General features: G+C 40.7%; 1 pseudogene; it reads left to right on the forward strand.

The window, feature by feature from the left end:
- The first annotated feature begins 4,654 nt into the window (after positions 1–4,654).
- LOC117999392 lies at positions 4,655–5,946 on the forward strand (annotated as a pseudogene).
- The last annotated feature ends 4,797 nt before the right edge of the window (positions 5,947–10,743 follow it).

A 10,743-nucleotide genomic window follows, 5' to 3' on the forward strand; every position in this document is an offset into this window, starting at 1 on the left:
TAAAAGGATGTCATTTACGTGACTATATAATGGGTTTATTATATGTAGTTTATAATTAATTAATTAATATTTTTAAATCTCTCAATTTTAATTTCCAAACTGTAAACATGAATAGATGTAACCAACTGAAATAGCTTTTTGAGTCCCCAGCAATTTTTAAGAGCATATGGGACAAAAAGTTTTAAGAACTTCTACTTTATTCCATTGCAGGGAGATGAACCACAAGCCTATGAACTAGCTGTAGAGTCTTCGTTTTCAGAACCTGGAGTCTTGATTTTTAAGAGTAATTTTTTATATCTTAAGTCAAATTCATTCCCAGAAAAAACTGGTACAAATAATGTAAAAATAAGCTAGTTTTATCGATCAGATATTACTGTGAAACAAACATCCATAAAATCTTGGCATCATATGAAACTAAAATATTTATATAACTCCAAGATCAAGGGGTTGAGCATGAAGGCTTCTGAGGCCCAGAGTTGGAACTAACACACTTTCACTCTCTCTTATTCTGTTGGCCAAACCCAGAGTTGAAGGACTCACCCTAGGGGGAGTAGGTGCAAAGTCACATTGCAAAGAGAGTGGGTACAAGGTGGAGCGAAGGATAGGGGCCTTGAGGCGCTCCACTACACCATCTGTGTTAAGATGGCAAGTCCAACTTTTTTTTTTTTAAAGATTTTATTTGACAGAGAGAGATACAGCGAGAGAGGGAACACAAGCAGGGGGAGTGGGAGAGGGAGAAGCAGGCTTCCCACTGAGTGGGGAGCCCGATGCGGGGCTCGATCCCAGGACCCTGGGATCATGACCTGAGCCAAAGGCAGCCGCTTAACGACTGAGCCACCCAGGCGCCCCGCAAGTCCAACTTTTTAGTTACTGTTGCTTAACATTGGAGGCATGGAACTGCTTTCCTTACTCAGATCCTTGGAAACTTAGGCGAAGTCTCTGAAACACTTTTTTTTTTTTTAATTCACCATAAACTCCTTATATAAATAGACACGCAATCCATAAAACTGTTTTTTGCCAAATTTCTATGTTAATTATGTAAGTCAGTTGCTTATTTAGCTCCCAATGGATGTTCATAAAACTCCAAAAACAATTTCTTTAGAGTAGTCATCTGCAAATGATGAGGGGGTTAGGCAAGCTTGGTCTCTAAAGCACTTTCTTGCACTATTTACTGAATAGTTAATAGAGTAAGAATAATAATTATAAAGTATATTACTATATCAGTTCACCCAAAGGGGAATTCGTTTTGGCACTAAACAGGGCAAGGCACACTTTTGAAGAAATATGTTTCTTCTAACAACCAACTGTATTAATTGTCCTGTAGATTGGGGTAGGGAGGAAGAAAGGGATAAATAAGTTAATAAAAAACATAAACTCAGAGGCAACACAATAAATACCTACCTCATAAAGAAGACCCTTTATGACAATTTTAGGGCTCGAAGAGAAATAAGAACAAAGCTTAGATTTAGATGATGCTTTTTTCCCAACTAGTTCAAAACTCTTTAAAAGGAATCTCTATAGCCCCTGTTATGTGAAAGATAAATATTTTACTCTCATTTTGTGTAAAAATTTAATGAGTATCTGTGAAAAACTAAAATAACTGGTGAAAAGTCTAGTTATTTAATTATTTGACTCAATTCAACCTTACTTTCATGGTCTTGATTAATTCATCACCAACAATGGAGCAATGGAGAACCAATCTTTAATTTATTATCATTTACTGAATGCTTATCATGTGTTCGGCACTGAGGGAATCCTAGCATTATAAAACTAATCCTTGTTCACATAATCCTGTTGTCTATTTGGGGAGGTAATCAGTGCATTTTTAAAAAATTAATTACAGAAGGTATGAAATAATAAGTTCTGAAAGACCAGCGAGACTAGTTGGAGAGGGGACAGCGTTTTCTCCCCAAATCCATTAAGTCTCAACCCATTTTGGAAAAAAAAATCATGTTATTTATGTGAGATTATCCTCACCCCCAGCTCCAGGGATGATCCCTAACTGGCCTAAATCAATCAAAGTAATCCTGGCCTCTGGAGCCAAGTGATGGGTTGTGGTAATTCATGAAATTCCTATAGCCACAGGAACTGGACATGAACTCAGTCAGCTGGAAGCTCAGGATTTTTGTGGAATTTCTGGGGTTCATATGCTCTCCCGCCTTCTGAGTGAATGTGGCATATGGTTGTGAGGCCCGGATCTGCTTCTCAACACACTGCCATGTTTGGGGACATCCCACCACATGCATATCAGTGGGGGCCAGAGAGGCCTCTGAGTGTAGAAACCCTGAGGGCTGGATATTCATAGTCCCAGGCAGCTTCACAGCTGAGGCACAGGCTTCTCTTCTCTGCATGGCCATCGGAACAACCTGTGTGATTTCTGTGAATCCCGGGCTAGTGACATGAAGAAGGTGGAGAATTCCTTTTGTTAGCGGCAGGCGTGGTAGACGGTAGCAACACCCAGTGTCCTGGAGCAACAGTTTCAGAAGCAGCACTTAGCACCTTGAATCCTGGGGTCAGAATGTAGCGCACTGTCTTTACCAAACTGCTTCTGTGGCCTCATTTTTGCTGCGGTTCTACCTAGCCTTTGACTTACCCAACATCCTTTCAACAAATGTGATATTTCCTAGATCAGTCAGAATCAATTTTTAGTGCTTAAACTGAGAATCCTCTCTAGGACGTTTAGCCAAACACCCCCTTTTACTGTATCTAAGCCCTTCTGCGCTGGACTTTCTGTTACGTGAAGCTCGAAGCATCCTAACTGAGGTTGGAGTACCGGCAGTAAGTGTGATCAGAGCCCTGAGCCATAACAGAGTGTCAGAACAGGCTGTGTATGTGATCGAACTTAGCCTAATGCATCGACCCAGTGCAGGAAAGGAGGTTGCAGCAGGGAATAGTCACACGGCGACTGCAGTACAGGAAGGAAGGCAGGTCTGAACTCAGTTCAGCAGCCTCGTTCTCCCCTGGAACTGAGGGTGAGCATCATGCCCCCTCCCCCACCCTCTTTGTTTTAGGTAAGGCAGGTAGGAAGAATGACAGGCTAGCTCATCCTTCCCCTCCACACCCCAATCCAATCTTACTTGTATGTTATGAGCTAAGGGTTTGCAAACCCATCGTTGTGCTGGTCCTGCAGAGTTGGCTGTCTGTGGTCTAGACCTTCGAGGGACAGATCTCATTCTGAGATGTGCAGGCAAGTGCCTTCCAACTGGCCCCTGTCCAGACAAGCCCACTGTTGAATATCCCCTCAGCATAGGGGACAGCCATTCAGTGTTGAGGCCTTGTTCATAGGGTCATCAAGACATGAGGTTATGAGGCATGCCCCCACACAAAGTTAAAGTACATTTAGAAATTATCTTGAATGGGGCGCCTGGGTGGCTCAGATGGTTAAGCGTCTGCCTTCGGCTCGGGTCATGATCCCAGGGTCCTGGGATCGAGCCCCGCATCGGGCTCCCTGCTCCTTGGGAGCCTGCTTCTCCCTCTGCCTCTCTCTCTCTCTCTGTCTCTCATGAATAAATAAATAAAATCTTAAAAAAAAAAAATTAAAAAAAAAAAAAAGAAATTATCTTGAATAAATAAATATTGTTTTCACCATTATGCTTATTTGTCTGTATTTCCAATTGCACTTAGGTTTTGGCTTGGTTATTTCTTACTGTTCTGTTAGCTCTTTGATGCCTCCAAGATATTTTTTCCAGTTTAGCCAGCATTTTTAGTCATTTTCAATGGGAGACTGGTCCAAAACATCTTGGTAACCACTATGGTCAGAAAGAGAAATCTTCCATTGAGTTTTCAATTTCATCATTATAGTTTTCATTCTTATAAGTTTTAAATGGTCCTTAAGTCTCTGATATTTTAAAATAATTTCTTATTGCCTGACCATATTTCAAGCTTGTCTTGTATTTCTTTAAAATTATTAGACATAGTTATTTTATATTTGGTGTCTGATATGTTCAGTATCTGAGGTCTCTGGAGTCCTTTGCTGATATCTATCTGTTCTGCTGGATCTTGTTCATGGTGCCTTATATCCTAGTATGCTTAAAGTTTTTGCTGGAAAACAGTCTGTTCCTTGGAACTTGTGTGTGTGTGTCAATTTCCAGAACTGATGGAAAAAAAACCCCATAGATTCAAAAAGAATCCCATCCCTACTCCCACTCCCCGCCCAAAAAGAAAAATCCCTAGGAGGACAAACTAAAAACATACATATAGACACATCTATATTTATAAGATTATATCAGCTTCAAGAAAAAAAACATGGAAAGATGCACAATCTATTTTTAACATGGTCATGTGAGCATGGAAGTAAAGGGGAGGGTGGGGAAAGAATGATGTGGGTGATGAGGATAAGGAAGGTGGGGAAGAACAAAGAAAAAGGGAAACAAAAGATGCAAACATCTATGATTACATTTAGGAATTTTAATAAATGTATATGTATAGAAAGAAAGCTTAAAAATAAAATGTATGAACAAAGGAAAACAATATATCTCTCTCTGTAGTGAAAGATCCAAAATAAAATAATTGGAAACTGACTTTAAACGTGGATTCAGAGAATAATGCCCTGTGACCACACGCAAAGGTGATTCAACCTTAGGAAATACAGCAACGTAATTCAACATACTAGGTTAACTAATTAAAAGTCAATAATCTTATATTAGAATAAATATATGCTCCTATCACCAATGACTGGGAAGACGACTTGGCAGTCAGACACTTCTCTGTAGGTCAGCTGGCATTCAGGGCATTGCTGTTCATCCCCCCTGGGGCTCCTTTCAACCTCTTTGAGAACAAGAAGAAATGAACAACATTAAACTCTGTGCCCGCCATGTGTTCAGCATGGACAACTGTGAGGACTTGCTACCAGAATATCTCGACTTCATCCGTGGTGGGGTTGACTCCAAGGACCTGCCCCTGAGCATCTCCCTAGAAATGCTCCAGCAGAGCAAAATCTCAAAGGTCATTCGCAAAAACACTGTAAAGTCATGCCTTGAGCTCTCCTCTGAGCTGGCAGAGGACAAGGAGAACTACAGGAAATTCTACGAGGCCTTCTCTAAAAACCTAAACCTTGGGATCCATGAGAGCTCGACTCCTCAGCACGGCCTTTCTGAGCTGATGCGCTATCACACTTCTCAGTCTGGAGATGAGAGAACTTCTCTTTCAGACTATGTCTCCCACGTGATGGAGACCCAGAAGTCCAGCTATTACATCACTGGTGAGAGGAAAGAGCGGGTTGCCAACTCGGCTTTTGCAGAGCGAGTGCCGAAGCGGGGCTTCGAGGTAGTATGGATGAGGAGGAGGTAGTGTGGATGAGTACTGCGGGCAGCTCAAGGAGTCCGACGGGAAGAGTCTGGTCTCGTTACCAAGGAGGGCCTGGAGCTGCCTGAGGATGAAGAGGAGGAGAAGAAAATGAAGGAGAGCAAAGCCCGGCTTGGGAACCTCTGCAAACTCATGAAAGAAATCTTGGATAAGAAGGTTGAGAAGGTGACCATCTCCAGGCTGGTTGTGACGGCAGTGTGACTGCAGTGTGACTAGCTACAATGTGACTAACCAGCACCCACAGCAGGACGGCCAACATGGAGAGGATCACGAAGGCCCAGGCTCTTGGGGACGAAGCCTCAGTGGGCTCTACGATGGCCAAAAAGCGCCTGGAGATCAACTCTGACCGCCCCATTGTGGAGATGCCGTGGCACAAGGTGGAGGCGGACAAGAATGACCAGGCTGTCGAGGACCTGGCAGGACTGCTGTTTGAAAGGGCTCTGCTCTCTTCTGGCTTCTCACTGGAGGATCCCCAGACTCACGACCACCGCATCTACCACATGATCAAGAGAGGCCTGGGCATTGACGAAGATGAAGTGACAGCAGAGGAACCCAGAGCTGCTGTTCCTGATGAGACTCCCCCACCCCCACCCCAGCCCTGAGGGTGATGCGGATACCTCTCTCATGGAAGAGGTAGATTAGGGGTTTCTATCGACAGACCATGGGCCGGTGAATAGTGTCCCCATAGCTCCTCCCCAGCAGCCAGGAATGGCCCCAGTTCACCTGGTTCCCTCTGCTGATGTCTAGTGTTTTTTTATTTTTCTCCTGTCTTTGAGGCAGGATATAAGGGCCTCAAGCCTTAGCCCTTCCCATATTTGATAAGGAATTTGGCTGTGTATTATGGGGTTTTTTGTTTATTTTGTTCAGAAATTAAAGTATACAAAATAGTTTTATTTAAAAAAAAAAGAATAAATATATGCTCCTAAAGGAGGAATAGATAAAATTCAGAAACCATTCTTAATATATAAAGAACTTTTAAAGTTGGTGAAAAAAAAATCAGCAATCCATTAAAAAATAAACAAAGGACCCAGACAAGTTAATTGCAGAGGAGGAAAAACAAGTGTCCAATAAAAATATGAAAAAATCAAATTGTCACTAAATGGTTAAGGAGATACAAATGAGGAACCCGAAGCCTTCATCTAGTCATATCTGAAGCAAATATTCTCTTCTGGTCTGAGTCTGGCTTTCAAGATTGTAGAAGTTGTCTTTTTATTGACATACAGATTTTAGATGTTTCTCGCATATGCAGATTCATCATTCTTTTAGTTTTTTTATTTTTTTAAAGATTTTATTTATTTATTTGAAAGAGAAAGAGCACGAGCAGAGAGAGAGGGAGAAGCAGACTCCCCGCTGAGTGGGGAGCTGGATGTGGGACTCGATTCCAGGACCCTGGGATCATGACCTGAGCTGAAGGCAGAAGCTTAACCGACTGAGCCACCCAGGCACCCCTTGTCATTCTTTATATGAGCGTGATATTGTTTTACTTCCTTGAGATTTGAAAAAACTGAAGAGGTTATAATATCCTATGGGTATATGATATCCTATATAATAACATAAACATATATAGTAACATCGTAAAGGATGGGAGGAACCAACATTCTCATCCCATGTTGTTGATGGGAGTGCAAACAACAGATTTTGAAATATAATCAGTCAGCAGATACTAAAACATTAAACATGTTCATCTTTTGAACTTGCAATCCTACTTTGAGGAATCTATGCTGCAGAAATAAATGAATCAGACAATACAAGGATATTTCTTGGCATCACTGTTTATAAAACTCCGTGGGAAGTGGGGGAGGTGGAGGGAGCAGGGACAGCTGAACATCCATCAAGAATAGAATGGTAGGGACGCCTGGGTGGCTCAGTCGGTTAAGCGCCTGCCTTTGGCTCAGGTCATGATCCCAGGGTCCTGGGATCGAGTCCCACATCGGGCTCCCTGCTCTGCGAGAAGCCTGCTTCTCCCTCTGCCTCTGCCTCTCTCTCTCTCTTTCTCTCATGAATAAATAAATAAAATCTTTAAAAAAAATTTTTTTTAAAGAATAGAATGGTAAATTCTATAGGGATTTACAAAATGAGATGTTTTCTTCCATTATTGACATTATATTTACACGATTACTTTATACAGAGGGATATTCATAATATACTACTAAATGAAGAAAGCAGGGTACAGGATGCAATTGATAATGTGTTGATTTTGCTGACCCAGGATTCATTACCTTTTTTTGTAAAATAGGACCTGGGTTTTCCTTTTGGGAGTGTTTGTGTCACACACGCTCCGCTAACCAAATTCAAATGTTGAAATCGTAACTCCTAATGTGATGGTATTAGGAAGTGGGCCTGTTGGGAGGTGATAGATCATGAAGGTGGAGCCTTCATGAATGGGATTAGTGCCCTTATAAGAAGAGACATGAATTCTTTCTCTCAGTCCTTCTCCTTCTTCCTCCACCTCCCCATTACCCTCACTCCTTTTCTTCCATCTCTATCTCTATCTCTCTCTGCCTCTTTATCTCTGTCTCTTTCTCTCGCCAAGACAACCATCTGCAAACCAGGAAGAGTGTCCTTACCACATACCGGATCTTAAAGCACCTTGATATTGGACTTCTCAGCCTCTAGAATTGTGATAAATAAACGCTTGTTGTTTAAGCTACTCGGTGTAGGATATTTTTATATGGCAGCCCAAACTAAGACAGGCCCCTGTTCTCAATCCATGTGTGCCCATGACACATGACTGGAGAATCAGAGCATTCCTCTAGCCACAGGGATTGATTCAGGGATGAACATTTAATATAATCAGAGGCAGTAAGTGCAAAATCTCAGAACTTTCATTGGTTCTGTTGAAAAAGAAACATACTCTCTTTTCTCCTGGGTTTGGAACTATAAATATGTACACCCCGAGCTGTGGTGCCTATCTTGCCACCACAGGGGGAGACTTTCCCAAGAATGTCCCAATATAGAGAAAAACTGAATCAAGACAAAGCTAGACCAGGTGCTGCTTTAAGTCCCTAGATCCAGCTGTGCTTGAAGCCTACCAGATTTGTGAACCAATAAATCCTCCCTTTTACTTAAACTACTTTCTGTTTCTGTTACTTGTAATCAAAAGAGTCCTGATTAATCTAGAGAATTGAGTCTGACTTTATAAAGCAGAGCTTTTATAATTATGCATTTGTGTTTGGATAGATGCATTTGTACATATTTGTTTGGTGTGGAGGATATACTCTAAAATGTTAACATTGAGTTTCTCAGGGGGATGGGATTGGAGAAGGTGAAGGGGTGTTATACACCTCTGTAATGTTTGACTTGCATACGAGTGTTTGTATCTTTTGTAATTTTTTTTAAACCTTATAAATTAAAAAAAAATGGATGTCATATATTTTGTGTTTTACCAAATATGGGATTTTATAGAGGGGGTAATGGTACAAGTGACCTGGGAAAACAAAAACAGCTTAAATCTGATACTAGAAACATCTTTAAAGAATAATTGTATTAGCTGATGAAAACCTAGAAAACCTTTTTTGAGTAAATTCTTGATTTCAGAATTTAAATGTAATTGATTAGTACTCTTTATATCTTTATCTTGAATTAAAATGATTAATGTTCCTTAAAATGGCCTTCTTCCGGGGCGCCTGGGTGGTGTAGTCAGTTAAGCGTCTGTCTTTGGCTCAGGTCATGATGCCAGGGTCCTGGGATGGGTCCCACCTCGGGCTCCCTGCTCTGCGAGAAGCCTGCTTCTCCCTCTGACTCTGCCTCTCTCTCTCTCTTTCTCTCATGAATAAATAAATAAAATCTTTAAAAAAAATTTTTTTTAAAGCTCCCTGCTCAGCAGAGAGTCTGCTTCTCCCTCTGCCTGCCGCTCTGCTTACTTGTGCTCTCTATCTCTCTGTCAAATAAATAAATAAATAAATAAAAATAAAATGGCCTTCTTCCTAGCTAACTGGATGCACATGACATTAATCCAATATATTTAGGAATAGGAAACAGGATTTCTCCCTAATGATTAAAATATATCCTCCCCCCGTTAAGAAAACAAAATAATAAATTATTTCACTATTGACCTGAAAATTTGTCTTTCTCACATTCTAATTCTGACTTAATAAACTTAATATCATAGTTTATTTTGAAATATGTTTTAAATGATTACTTAGGATAGCGTTTGTGACTTTTTCCACAGTCATCTTTGATTTCTTGATTATAAACGTCACCAAGTATCTGATCAGCCCAAATGATCAAAATCTTGATGTTATAATTTTACACAAACACAATTTGGAGGCATATGTTGTTACAGTACTTATATTTGCTTTATTTAGTAAGATGGCTTTTTCCCTCCTGGAGGTTGGGGAAGAAGATCAGTGGGGACACTAATAATATCATGCAGAGGAAAATACTGTGACTCTTGCCTTTGAGTGGCATTTCACAGGTCCTCATCTCACAGCCCACTTTAAACCCAGGAAAGGTCACTTACCTTCTCTCACGAGCCTTTAACTCACTTGAGAGATGGGCTTAGCCGAAGATAAAGCTCCTGTGAATTGGTAACCTGGTTTGGGGAAAAGACTTACATAGTAACTAAGGTGTTGGATAAACAGACACTTACCATTTATTTACAAAGCAGGCTCATAGGGGCACCTGGGTGGCTCAGTTGTTAAGCGTCTGCCTTCGGCTCGGGTCATGATCCCAGGGTCCTGGGATTGGGCCCCACATCAGGCTCCCTGCTCCGCGGGAAGCCTGCTTCTCCCTCTCCCACTCCCCCTGCTTGTGTTCACTCTCTCAGCTGTGTCTCTGTCAAATAAATAAAATCTTAAAAAAAAAAAGAAAAAGCAGCCTCATAGCTATGATTATTATATTGATTATTTCTTCACAGTACAATGTAGCTGTCTTGAAGTTCCTTTTTCCAGGAAGAGGATCAGTTAAATTAAAAGTTGGGAATTGCTTTCTTGAATATGGGTATATCACGTTATTAGATTCTTCTGCAAATCCATATGCCATGTTTATAGGTAGAAATGATCATGTCTATGGGTAATTTCTAGGGAAAACAGGGCATTTTTAGAAGAATGGGATTTCTAATGAAGCATGTATGAAATATTACCCATTAAATCCATCAAAATGAAAATTTTGACAAGTGACAGTGAGTGAAATAAGTAAACAAAGCCCTCTGAAAAAGCACTATATGTAAATAATTTTTATTTTATAAACTCCATCCCCTAAGAGGGCATAATTGATTTTATTGACTTAACAGTACCACCAACATTCTTGTAATGTAAAATTTAGTAGCTAGCCTGGGCATTAAATTTTAAGCTCAGAATCACCATCAATCTTTTATTTAGATCTGATAAGCTTCAGCGGTTGCTTCAACAATGGAATCTTCATATGGTTCTCCCACATGGAGTAATTCACCCTCAGGATATTATGTCCTCTTTTGTAAGTCTGTATGCCAAAGTATTA

This window comes from Mirounga leonina, unplaced genomic scaffold (assembly GCF_011800145.1).
Source record: "Mirounga leonina isolate KUSES-001 unplaced genomic scaffold, KU_Mleo_1.0 Mir_115, whole genome shotgun sequence".
Lineage (NCBI taxonomy): Eukaryota > Metazoa > Chordata > Mammalia > Carnivora > Phocidae > Mirounga > Mirounga leonina.